A 14241-nucleotide genomic window follows, 5' to 3' on the forward strand; every position below is an offset into this window, starting at 1 on the left:
AGCAAACACCTATACCTGCTAAGCCATATTACTAGCCCTGACCATATTAAAATAGCCGAGTACATTGCATACTCAACTACTCTGTGGTCTTGGCTCCAGAATAAGGAAATGCACGGAAGGATCTAAGCAGAATTAGTCACCCTTAGGCAGACCCTAAGCACAAATAAAATGTGATTAAAAAGTAAGTGTTGGATGTTGTAAGCCTGTTAGGTACTGGAATGGTTGTTGACACAGTATACATAATTCTTGCACAATGTGATTTTCTTCCTAGGGAGAGAGAGGTAACTTTAGAACTCAATTTTGTATAAGGAGTTTGGATGATAGAGACTGTGGAATAAGTGATTACAGTTGGGAGGGTGTGTGTGCTTGAATCACTGGGTTCCTAAACCGTATAATGGAGAACTACTAATTCTCTTGTTCTTTTTTTATACTTTAAAAATACTATTTTCCCTTTCCTTACTAAATAATGCAATTTCCAGTAAAGTATTATACAGGACAAGGCAGGGTAGGCGTCCATGGTAGGGTGGGGTGTGGGGAAGCAATGATCTGTCTGTGCAGAGGGCTGGCTTGACAGCAGAATTGGAGCCTGAGCAGTGAGGGGAAATGTGTCTTGAATGGGGAGTAAGTCCATGAGCAGCAGCCTGATGTGAGACTTCAGAGTCTGAGAGGTGACAAGGTCAGCTGTGTCTGAGAGTGGGCAGGTGCAGAGCCTCTGAGCTGAAGCAGTGGGAGAAGGCATCCATGCTTGAGGCCACTTCTTGTGGGTGTAAGAACCCTAAATGAGTGAGTGAGCAGAGGGTCCTCAAGGACAACCTGGTGTGACACCTCAGCACTTGAAGGATGTGAGTGTGGGCCCTAGTGCAGTGTTAGCTCCAAATCAGGTTGGGGTCCGGGGACTCAGCAGACTGAGGGAAAGTTCCTCACAGAGGGTAAACAAAGCATGGATTCCAGGAACCAGGCAAGATACAGAATGTGGGATTGCAAAACACAAGGTGGGAACTTAGTTACTTTCAAGAGAAAGAGGAAATCCTTGCTGGGGTGTGTAAGAACTGGGCTGTCAGAGTTCAGGCAGGTTAAGGGGAGTATCCATGCGGTAAGTCAGTGCTGACCTAGGTTCCTGAGATTGAGCATGGTGAAGACAATGTCCCCATGAGGTGGGACAGGCTGTGGTGTATACTAGGTGTCTTCGTGTTTAAGAATGCTTCTGTCCGCCGGGCGGTGGTGGCGCATGCCTTTAATCCCAGCACTCGGGAGGCAGAGGCAGGCGGATCTCTGTGAGTTCGAGGCCAGCCTGGGCTACCAAGTGAGTTCCAGGAAAAGGCGCAAAGCTACACAGAGAAACCCTGTCTCAAAAAAAAAAAAAAAAAAAAAAAAAAAAAAAAAGAATGCTTCTGTCCATGAGGGAGACTTGAATGTGGTGTTAAAGCCTCAGGGAGGTCAGGAGGCAGCTCTACAGGGACCAGGAAGGAGTAGGAATCACAGCACAAAGACGGGAAATGGAGGCTTTATTGTAGAGGTCAGCTCAGACCGAGTGTCAGCATCTCAACTCTGTGAGAAGTTTGACTTCCCTAATGGCCTGGTTCCTCTTTTCCATTCCTTCCTGTTTTCTTCTCTCACTCTTTGAATTCTTGGTATTTCTATGATTGTATAAAGATCCTAGGGTGCGTTCTCCACCTGCAATTCTCCCTTTGCAGGTCAGGGGACTGGACCTCATGGTGTACGCTCAGGGCAGCTGTCTGTTACTGCATCTCAGTTGGGATAGGGATAATTTGTTTCTTGTTCAGGACCCATTTTAAAGAAGGGATGATACACATCTGAGTGCAGGGTAAAATTTCTTCTCAACATATTTTCAGAAAACATTTACTTTCACAAGAACTTCATGAATAAATTTGTTTCCACAAACATGGATGCAGACTCTCCTCCAGGTAAGAAAGCATTTTCTGCTGCTCCTGGTTAGTGATGATGTAAAGGACAAAGATGATGTTAGCCACTGGCCATGCCTCTGGGTCACTGGAGTCTCAACCAAGTGTGTTGCCTGTAGGCACATGTGAAAGGTTGTGGGATTGTACAATGGAGAAGAGAAGGTGTTATCTTTTACCTTGTAGAGAAAATCCCGCCACCCACGCTATTGTATCTTATCTACATAAAAACACACATAAATATGTGTAACAAATTGTTTCAAAGTTAAACCATGTCATACTGATTTCCTCCTCTCTATCTGGTGACATGTCATAGTCTGTTGGCATCCAGGTGTTGAGTAGTTTCTTCCATTCTCTCCCTCCTGTGATGGAGACAGAACCCAGGACCTCACCTATGATTGGGAAGTATTGTAACTCTTTTAGAAGTGGTGACTAAAAACGTGGTGACTTTATCACAAAATATGACTTCTTGACTATTGCATATTTGAAGTTGGAAGCAAGCTGGAAGACTTTAAGAGTATATAATTAAATACTATGCAATCATAATAAAACTGATAAAGAAGACATGATGACATAGAATAATGTTCATCGAGATGTGCTGGCATAAGTCTGTAGTCACGAAACTCAGGAGTTAGAAACATGGTGTTTCCTGTGAGTTTGAGGCCCACTTGGACTGCATAATGCATTCAAAGTCTGCCTGGTGTACATACCAAGACCCTGTCTCTAAAATAAAACAAAAAATTCATAAGGGAAATAAATTATGATATAATGTAAAAAAAATGATGGTCGCAAATCAGTGTTTATGATTTTCCAATTGTGAAAAATAAACATTTGTATGTAAAAGCTTTAAACTTTTTGGAAAGATACATACAAAATACTGGCAACAATCATTTTCAATGTCAGAAATGAGTGATTTTGTACATATTGTAATGTTTCCATAATTAACCTGATGTTTTCTGTTCTCATTTTTTTATTATTTCGAACATCACGTTTTAGTGTTTATTGTCAGGGACCAAACATGAACCATTGAAAAGTACTAGCTAGGCCAGAAAACAAGCCACAGGCCCTAAACCAGATGCCCCCAAAGATAAAGAACACCCCGCGGTCAGGTAGCATAGCAACAGAACAATGGGCCCTGACCAGTGACCTTATCACGTAGCACAACATCCTGTAGCCTCACGACCTGCACATCCTCCTTCACCTGCACGTCCCCCTTCAACTGCACATCCTGCAGGTCATGCACCCCTTTCCTCCTTCCTGCCTCCTTCCCCTCCCATGCTATATAAGCCTTGCTGAGAAAAATAAAATTTGCAGCTTGATCAGAACCCTGGCTTGCTGTCTTCCTTCATGTCTCCCATCCCTTTCATTCTCTCCCACAGGTGGGTCGCCCCTGTTGAGACCCCACTGGCCAGGGCAGTTTATCATGCACAAAAAGGGAAGAATAGGAGAAAGAAGAGGAAATAGGAACAGAGTTGAAGACATGAATTTGATTTGTCTTTCCACTCCTGAAAAGAAGACCATGAGTCATGAAAGTTTTCACAGATTCTCCAAGTTGCTCCTCACCTCATTCATAATATTTTTACTGCTGTTGAAAATCTTACTCTCCATTGCTCTGATCAGGAAGTATGCCCCTGGGAAAAGTAAACACAGGGAAGAAAAGGGACTCATTAGACAGATGGTGACCCAGAAACCTGAGACAGACACTCTCTGGAGAGATGTGTTGCATTGGGAATTACCCTGTTTCAGAAAAACTCTTCTGTAAAAGTCATTCATTCTCATTGGAGAAGCATGCATTTGTTTGTTGGTGTCACAGAGTGAAATCCTGGGGCATCTCTGTTAGGATCCAGTAATGAGAACACACCTGTATTTCCTTATCAGCAGCATTTGGAGGCATAGATATCTATATTTTAGAATGAGTAGAGGGATTAGAAGACATGGACAGAGCTATTCTAGGGACAGTGCTCCAGTGGAGTTCCTTCTCATCATTTATTTTTTGTTCCAGATTGTGTGAGACCTGAAAGCTAATTTAGAAATAGTGGATTCTTTGTATATTGTCCTTCAAATTTATCAAAAATTAAAAAAAACATACACTATATTTTTATGTAGATGTTTTATTCATTCACACAGTAATTAGTAGTATCCATTTACTATATATTGGGCAGCATGTTAGAGAGTCCAGAAATAGCTACAGTTCCCATTCTCAGGAAATTTAGAGAGCAGTCAAGTGAACCAGCACTTAAAAAATTGCATGGGAAATGCTCTGCAGGTGAGAAGGAGTAAGCACAAGAGGATAAGAAAGGCTTGGAGCAGATGACACCGAGACCTGTGTGTGCCAGCAATGTTCTAGACATGTGGGAGTGTGGAAAATATGGGCAAATATAAGTACACATTACTGTCATGTATAGTGCTACATGGAGTGTGGGGGCCATCACACCCCCACGTTTCCCCAGAGTACTCTTGAGTAGAAGCAGCAGAAATATTAGATAGAAGGATAGAGGGGAGAGAAAAAGATAGAAAATATAGGATATCTTTGTGTGGCCCTGGATCCTAATCCATCGGTCCCTGGCTGTCTCTGCCAAAGGGTTTTTAAAGGAATGACAATGGGTGGAGCAAAAGATCTCCCAAGCACACCCAAGTGTAGACCATCTCAGACACCTGGTACTCGGGCCTGTGATCCAATCATTCTCTTTATGTAGACCTGCTGGGTAAAGCTGCTAGAAAACCTACAGGGCTCCAACAATGGAGAACTAAGCATGAAACTGTAGGGGCAGACAAAACTGGACTCAGATCACAAAACAGTGCATACCATATTACAGGGCATCCACTCTTAATGTTATTTTATTTAGAGGCTGTTGCTCAACCACTAACCAACTTAAAACTTAGTAGATTAATTGAACTATTTGTTTAATTCTTTCTTGGTGGCTTCACTGAGACTGGTCTCTCTTGGGAGATTCCCATGGTCCTAGGTGAAGTTACTTGTTCTCATGGAGTCATAAGTCAGTAACAGATAACCCAGTTTCCCATGGTAACTTCAAACTTTCAGGATGGATGGTGGCAGTAAGCCAAGCCCAACATGGAGCAAACACACATTTGCCTTTGTGTATTTTAGTGGCCAAAGAACTCTTAAAGGCAACTCAGATAAGGGGATGTAGAAATAGACCTTTTTCTTGAGTAGGGAACTACAAAGGCATAGTCTAAATGGATATTCACATAGGGAAGGTTGGAAAGTGTGTTCAGTTTTTCAATGTGCCACAGTCATGGAGATCCCCTGAAGAATGTGAAGCAGGACATGATAAAATTAAAACTGACTTGGAGATTGTGCTCTTACAGAGGTGTGAAAACGAAGGGAAGCATAAATTAGGCCGCTAATTCAAAATCCGTTTGAGCAGTACTAAGGGTTTGATCCAAGGATCATGCTAGTGATACACAGGAGAGGAGATAAGTTGGACCAAAAGGAGGTGACGTTTTGGTCAATATATTCACCATTTCCGAGCAAGGGGCTGTGGATCAAAAAACAGAGACAAGAACAGTGAGTCATTCATCTCAGCAGAATGCCGAATGCTGTTTATTGAAGGAGGGAGGAAACCTTAAATACAGGCTTACAGCACAGTGGAAGAACCCCAGAGGATAGAAGTTTGCTACAGATGTTTTACATTCTTGCATCTAAGCTGTTTATACCACATGCAGGATACAAAAACAAAGAACCTCCTGTGAGCAGTGAGCATTCAGGAGGAAGCAAACGGGCAGGATATCAGTATAGGGAGGACATCTGGTCAAGGTCAGCAAGCAAGGCAACAGCCACCCAAAACGGGGTGTGGGGTGGGGTGGGGTGGTGGGATTGGGATGGTGGTAGGGTGGGGTGGTGGGGGTGGGCAGGGCCCTACACAGCAGTCATGAAGTAATTTGAAGAGGAAGAAGATGAGCAGCAATTTGAGTTGTAATATGATGACTTAAGTTTTGATTACATTCACCTAAATCTAAGTTGCACAGTTTAGTTGGAAGCATATTAACATGTTTTAGTAAAGAGGCATATGTAGCTGGAGTTTTCCTGCCTGGACCACAGTCAGGACAAATCTCTCTCACCCGCCAGTCCCACAGCAGTGGCACATTTTCCACCAGCTCTGGGAGTCATCAACTCTCGGAAATAGTGGGTCTATGCTTCTATCAAAGCAGCGTGTAGCCCAGAAACCTCTTTTTTTGTTTTGTACTAGCAAAGGCTAAATCCACGACGCAGCTTAATGTGCCACTTGCAGAGGCCTCATTCCCGCCAAACTGCAGGTTGAGCGCACATGCCAGAAACCCGCCATAGTAGCTCAAACATGCAGGCTGCCACTAACTTGAGAGAAACAACTAGAAACTGTTTTTAGCTCCGTTTTAGAATCTTTTCTCAGGTTTTAGGTGGAAACTCTTGCCACCACATTGGGCACCATTTGTAACTAGAGTTTTCCTGCCTGGCCCACAGTCAGGACAAATCTCTCTCACCCGCCAGTCCCACAGCTGCTCAGACCCAACCAAGTAAACACAGAGACTTATATTGCTTACAAACTGTATGGCCGTGGCAGGCTTCTTGCTAACTGTTCTTATATCTTAAATTAATCCATTTCTATAAATCTATACCTTGCCACGTGGCTCGTGGCTTACCAGCGTCTTCACATGCTGCTTATCATGGTGGCGGCTGACAGTGACTCCTTCCACCTTCCTGTTCTTTCTTTTCTCCTCTCTGTTAGTCCTGCCTATACTTCTTGCCTAGCCACTGGCCAATCAGTGTTTTATTTATTGACCAATCAGAGTAATTTGACATATAGACCATCCCACAGCAGGCATACATTTTAGAAGACATCTCCTTATAGGCAGCAGATAACAAAAACAGACTAAAAAATCACTTCTACTCCCCACCCCCACCCTCGCCAACCCAGGACAATGAATATCATAAAGGAAGAGGAATTTGGAGGAAAAATAGAGATACAGATGGAACTGGATGCAAAGTTCCATTTTCCAAGAGAGGTGGGTGTTTTAAAAAAAAAAAAAAACAGGTAGGAAAGAGCACAGGAAACAGCAGCAAGCAGGAACCGACAAAACCAGAGGGAGCCAATGTCTCCCAACAGTTAAGGAGGAAGAGAAGCAGGCAGGGTCATGTGAGAAGTCCCACAGGAAGATGACTGATCAGTGGACATGAGGAGCCATTGACATCTAGTTCAGGAATGTTTGGTAAATGAGCAGAAGGGAAAGCCGGAATCTAGTGACTCCAGGAACAAGTGGGAGATGAGGAAGAGAAGAAAGAAAATTCAATTTCTAGAGGAAAGGTGAGTTAGTTTTAAGTTAGGAACTCCGTAAAAGTGTGAGGACACTGAAGTCAGAGCTGGGGTGGAGGGAGATACAGGAAAGAAGAGGACAAAAACAAAGTTCTTTTGATCAGTGTCGGGCTTTTGTAACTTCCGTGCTCAGGTAACCTGGAACTGCTCTGGATTAGCTCATTTCTCCCTCACCTTTCCTGGGGTGTGCACATACTGAATAGAACTTATCACCTAAGATGTAGTCTTCAGTATGTCCTCCATGAAATGTTGAAGAGTCCCCAGCGTCATGGTTCAGTCCTGTCCTTCCAGCTCTTCCTGAAGATAGCTGTGGTCATAAAATCACTAGGAGTAGGGAAATACTGTTTGGCAATGTAAAATTCTCTCTCTTTGTGGTAAGGTCTCATGTAGTCCAGACTATCTATAAACAAGCAAAAGAAAGAACTAACTAACTAATAAACTAAGTTACCAACTAAGTTAACCAACCAGCCAACTAAACTAAACTAACTAGCTAGCTAAAACAACCAACCAGCTATACTAACTTGTATAGTTAAGGATGACCTGAAACTTCCATTCTTACTCATTCTAATTCCCAAGTGCTATGGCCACAGGCTCCACACTCTGTGGTGATGGGGAATCTGTCCCACGCAGACTCTAATGACCCAGGTAACTGGACGTTTATAGGTTTTGTGTCTACAAAGAATGTAAGAAGATAAAAGTAAAAAAAAAAAAGTCTTAGCACTACCAGGAAAATGAATTGTTTTTATTCTGTTTTACAGCTTTGTTTAAAAAATATTCTCAGCTTCTTGATGAAAACACAATTACAAAAGAACTGAATCACCCTGAGTTGGATTGTACAAAACAGCATTAACTATTGAAAGGTAAAACTTAATGTGCCTAAAATCAGCATTTCCAACATGATTCTTGGGTTGATCCATCAGCAATGGGCACTATGGAAACACAACATCATATCACACACTCAGTACCAGCTTCCTGCGGAGTCCTTTTTAGAGGTCTCCAAAAGGCATAATTGGGATGTGTGGCAGCCTAGTGTCAATGAAGAATAATTTTAAGGAGGAAAAGGAAATACCAGACTGAGTAGAATTTTATTAGAAACAGAAAGGAGTTCCAGAAAGAATAAAGCAAATCTAATGGCGTGAATGTGAGCGTCTCCAGGGAGTCATGCTCAAGGGTGTGTGTTTAAAATTTCATTTTTAATTAATATACGTATGTATGCACGTGTCTGTTTGTGGGTTAATGTACATGAGTGCAGTGTCTGCAGGGACAGAGGAGGGGGTCAGATCCCTGGAGCTAGAGTTAGATGTGGTTGTGAGTCACAGGTTGTGGGTACTGGGAACTGAACTCCAGTCCTCTCTTAGAGTAGTGCAAACTCTTAACCACTAAGCCATTTCCGTAGTCCAAGTGTTTTTATAAGTGTGTGTGTGTGTGTGTGTGTGTGTGTGTGTGTGTGTGTGTGTGTGTTCATGTGCCTGTCTGTGTGTGATCTTGTGGTTTTCTCAGTTACAGTGTCTACAAAGTGTAATTTACAATTCAAAATACAAGATTTGAATAGAGAATTTGTTTTTCTCGTAAATTAAAGTAGAAGGTGGACTGATGAATGTGTATTACTTAGATTTAAGAAAAAGAGGGGAGTGCTTAAGGCTATCCATCACTTTGGCCCCGTGTAAGCAGTTTCTCGACTGTTTTAGACATCTGTAATTGAGATGTCATTGGAATACTCAATCTGGCCCTAAATAGGCTGTTTGTTTATTGTCTTTGACAAGATACCTTTTGGAAAATACATGTATCCCTAGACCATTTGAGCTTGTCTGGGGTTCCTGCCTTTCTCAGCAGATCTCTCTCTCTCTCTTCACTCCCTGTATCCTTTGCTGTAAAGAAGCCTGCAATTCTAATCCGGGTATCTTGGCCTATTCGTACATCTTGAAATGTTGTCTTTATTTTTTTTTCCTGTAACAATTTCAGAGTTCCATGTCTCACAGTAAGGTGTTAATCCATTTAGAATCTATTTTATAGTCAATGTTCACACAGAATGGCTATGGGTCTAGATTCATTCTTCTGCACATTGGTACCTAATTTTCACTGTACAATTTGTTGAAGAGCCGATCTTCCTCTGGGATGTATTTCTGGTGAAAAGTCCTGTGGCTGTAGCTGTGTGTGTTTGTTGTTCTCTTTTGTGTTCATTGGTCAATGTGTCTGCTTTTGTTGTGGTACCTGCTCAATAGTATAGCCTGAAGTGAGGTCTGGAGATACAGCCAACTTCATTCTTTTTCCTTGATGGTTGCTATGACTATCCAGGGTTTTTTTTCACTTCTACATGATTTTTGAGATTGTTTTGTTCATTTATCTTATGAAAAAATTGGAATTTCTATAGGGATCGCATTCATCTGTAGACATTTACGATCTTTACATTTTTCTTTATTTTTCTGTTTCATTTTAGTTTTTCCTCCTTGATGGTTCACTGATATTTGTGTTGCTTTCAGAATGCACCTAACACCCTGGAATACTTCAAATTTATTTTTCAGATATAAAATTTCCATTTATCTCTTTATATCTTTCTTTGTTGATTATTTACATGTTTTTAAAACTTGTTTCCAGAATGTTTTTATTTTCTTCTTGAAACATCTATCACGGGCATTTTAAAGTTTTTAGATAAACGTATAGTTGTGTTATCTTGCTTGTTGTAATATATTGTCTCCCACTTTTATCATCACTAATTAAAAATATCTGTCTGCTAACTCTGAAATTTTGTTGCCTTGTTTAATGGCATCTATTGTCTTCATGTATAAATATGTATATATTTATGTAATATGAGAACTTTCTGGTTCTTAGTAAGATGAGTTCTATCCTTTGGAGACCCAGACTGTTTGGCATCATGTCCTCAGGGTCTGAGTGTCCTTACACTCTGTTTTCCTGACAGCACCCCAGTAGGACAATGGGGTCTTGAAGTTAGTGTCCACAGAGGTAGACTGGAGTTGCTTGGCATCTGAGGGGAGAGGGGCTCCTTGTTGTATCTGGAGAAGTCTGGAGCCCCAGCTTCCATGTGGTCTCCACATCAAGCAGGACTTAAAATGACTTTATGACATTGCACTTACATTTCCTTCTTCCCCCAAAGACAAAGTCTGGAGCTGTTGCCTGAAGGATTGGAAGCCATTTAGTTCACACTGCTACTTTACTGCGACTGGGCCAGCATCTTGGAATAAGAGTGAGGAGAAGTGCTCCAGCATGGGTGCTCATCTGATGGTGGTCTGCAGCCAGGAAGAGCAGGTGCACCCTGGGAGAGAGTGGGGCCTGGGCCTGGCCTGCTCTCTGCCTCTTTTTACTAAGAGAGAGTTTTGTTGACATGGGTGTTGCTGATGTGGCAGAAGGCTTTCCATCAGGAAGCCGGAAAGGTTGCTTCACCTTGGCATTCTACACCTTGGCCCTGCATCAGTGAAGCTGAACAACCCGCAAGGAACCATGGCAACAGAAATGCAACATCTGAGGTGGAGTGAAGGATGAAATGTTTGTGCTTGAAAGACCAGTTTGTGATTTCAGCACTCTAATGCTTCCTGTAGTACCCACTGCCTAACAGAGGAGGGCGCAGAGCTGACTAGGGAAAGGGGGTCAAATCAGGAGAGTCACAGCCAACCATCAGAAATAACATATCTGAGGTTATGAATGGAGAATGCTTACATCTGCTAAATTCTCTCATGCACAACTTTCAAGAATGGTGCTGGGGAAGAAAAGAGGGGAGTGAGTCTGAGATGAGAATTCATTATGATCATGGACAGAGATTGTTTCCAGTGTCATGGAAATCAGGCCTCTGAGTGATGACTTTGTGTCCTGGTCAGCCAGAGAAGATGGCACTCCTGGAGGTGGGGATGGCTCTTCTATTCCTTGATCTTTTCTTTGTCTTCTTATCTCTGTGTGACCAGAAAAAAAGTCAGTCAAAGTATCACAGTGTACCTCTAAAATGTATAATTAATGACTATTAATCTATAATTTGAAAACTATTTAAGGGCCTAGAGATATGAAATAGAATTTCATTATTAAATATTTGCATGTTTGCATCATATTGAACCTATAATTTTGTATAGTTAAAATAACTTTTAAAAGATCTTATAAAAATTCTATAACAGAAAAAGGAACACTCCATCCAGGCTAAATGCTGCATCTTTCTTTCCTCTTAGGATTTTATCTCCAAGATCCTGGATCCTAAAGCTGTTTATTATATTGGGCTTTCGGATCCGAGTCACCGACAGTGGCGATGGGTTGATCAGACACCATACAATGAAAGTGCCACGTGAGTCCAGAGTTACCTAGAGGAGTCCTGGGTCCTGCAGCATGAGAAGACTTTAGGGTGTTCCAGCTGTTGGTTATGAAACTAAACAGCTCACTCCTGGTGTGAGTGCTGGGGATGGACTTACTTTATCCCCATTTGCTCATCAAGGAATCCTGTGAGACACATGTCACTGATACTCCAGGAGAGATGAGGAAATTGAGTTTGAAGAGTGTAGCATGATAAGTACCCAGGTCACCCAACCAAGGTGCTACATCATGGTGAATTTTCTTATGCTTTCAGTCTCTCATCTATATATTTAATAATAGGATTTATTTTATTTTCCTTTGTGTGTATATCGGTGTCTCTCTTGAGTGTGTGCCATGTGTATGTGGGTGCCCATGGAGCCCAGGAGAGGGTATTGGATTCTCCAGAGTTGAGGTTACAGGTGGTGTGACTGCGCCAATATGTGTGCTGGGAACAGAACTCACACATTTTCTTCAAAAGCACAAACACTCTTAATGTCTGAGTCATCTCTCCAGCTCTCATTTATAGCGTTATAATAAAAATTAATGTTAAGACCATAACTGACTATTTCTCATAAATCAAAAAAACCTCATTCTGTTATTGTTATGTGTCATATTTATATAATTAAATAAAACTGTAATATCTTAGTATGTTCCCATACTCTATCCTGATATCTGTTGTGATATATAGGCAGTAATGTTATTTTCATTCTCAGTCTTCAGAGAAGAAAAGTACGAATTGAAGATATTAAATTACTTGTACTAGATATTAGGAATAAGTAGATTACCTAGATATTGTAAACAGTTCTTGAGTCTGTAAAATAAGACTTTTGTAAAATGGAAAATAAATCCTTTATTAAAACACAAGAATAAGGAGAGACCTTTTCATCACACAAATAATCACATGGAATGACAGTCCCTGGGTACCAAGACCTAGGAATGAAGTAGCCTCTGGGATGTGTTCTGGGAGAACAGTTAGGTAACAAGCTGAGAGAATATTGAGTGAGGTGACCCTGTTTCCAGGGACATGTCAGACATGGATGGTCGAGACAGTTGATTTGCACACACCTGAATCTGATTTTCACAAATTCCCACTGCATCCTGAGGCTTGCTTACTCTTGTTTTCTCTTTCCCAGCATCACTCTGGGAAACACCCTGATGCTCTTTTCTCCTTTCCAGGTCCTAGCACCCAGGTGAGCCCAACAATAAGAACGACAATGAAGAATGTGTTGTAATACATCACCCTTCTTCTAGTTGGGGCTGGAATGACATCCCTTGCAGTTGTATGCGGAAGTCAGCTTGTCAGATGAAGAAAATATATTTATGAATCAAGCTTTTTCCATGGACAAGGATTGCATTTTATCCAGCATTACACTTGTGGAAGAGATGCCCATAGAAATTTAGGTAGGCAGGCAACAGTTTTCCATATGATAATACTGGTCCCCATATATACTTATTTATTCATCCTTAACCCTTTATATAATGAGAATTTCCCATATACCAGAAACTCTACAGGATCCTGTTGTGCATATGTGGAAGCACTCCAGCTTCTCTGTCCATTCTTAGATTCCTAAAGTCTTATTTGATGATAGAATTGTATGGTGTGAACCCTCTACCAGTTTCTCTTCCCTTATTCCTCTGTCTTCAGCTTAATGATGTATAATTGACAAATAAATCATGTATATGTACATTATACTGTCTTGACTTGATATGGAAATGTATTATGCAATGGCTACCACAATCAAGTTAACAACACCCTCTATTACCTAACATTGTTGTCTGTTGTGTGTGTGTGTGTGTGTGTGTGTGTGTGTGTGTGTGTGTGTGTGTGGTGTTAGACCATTTAAGATCTTCTTTAGCAAATTCAGACAGACAGGGTGACATTGTTACCTATTGTCACTTTGATCCTCAGTGCTTACTCACACTTGCTCTGGCAGTTTGTGCCCTTCCAACAGCATTTTCTCGTGTCCCCCAAACCTGCACTACCAGGACCCATTCAGGAACTTGGTCCCCATGGCTAGTGTGTCAGGTGCTGTGGGTGCCATGAGGCTGATGTGAGCCTCTAATGGGTGGCTGATCCTGGACTGGGTGACCTTCCTCAAGAGCAAGTTTAAGAAGATGAAAGCCAAACTTCTACTGGCACCGCCTGTTATTCTTGGTGTCCCACCTTGTGCCTGCTGCAACAGGGACAGCCCCTGCCCTGTGGATGGACATTGGGGAGAGCCAATGTCCCATGGAAGCCTGCATGCTGCTTAACACTTTGGAAGCCCTTTCAACTTCTTCCTATGAGTATTTTGAAACAGAAGTTGACTAGATGGTAATATCAATTGTTGACATTTTGATAACTATATATATATTGTATATATTTGTGTATGCTTATATATGCACATGTTATTTGATAGGGTACTTGAGAGAGTATATATTATCTGAAATTGTCATTGCACAACAAAACAATACAACTATCTCTCTTAGAAAATTTATCAATTCTTTTTTTATGTGAATTTTTTAAAAAATTTTATTTTAATTTACAATACAGCTCAGTTCATTTCTTTTCTGACATGATGTGTGATCTTGCCTGTATTTCCTCAGCCATCTCCAAAATGTTTATGACTATTCTTCTAAGCCATTGACAAAAACATTTCATTTACTAATTAAATTATTCTACAAGTTCAGGCCATGACTCCATAAGACTGCCCTCATTTCAGACTCAGGCTTCAAGTTCAGGA

General features: G+C 41.4%; 1 pseudogene; it reads left to right on the plus strand.

The window, feature by feature from the left end:
- The first annotated feature begins 1088 nt into the window (after positions 1–1088).
- Positions 1089–12842, plus strand: LOC128099753 (C-type lectin domain family 4 member A-like; annotated as a pseudogene).
- Positions 12843–14241: the final 1399 nt, after the last annotated feature.

Source organism: Peromyscus californicus, unplaced genomic scaffold, assembly GCF_007827085.1.
Source record: "Peromyscus californicus insignis strain IS unplaced genomic scaffold, ASM782708v3 Scaffold_6__1_contigs__length_162567912, whole genome shotgun sequence".
Lineage (NCBI taxonomy): Eukaryota > Metazoa > Chordata > Mammalia > Rodentia > Cricetidae > Peromyscus > Peromyscus californicus.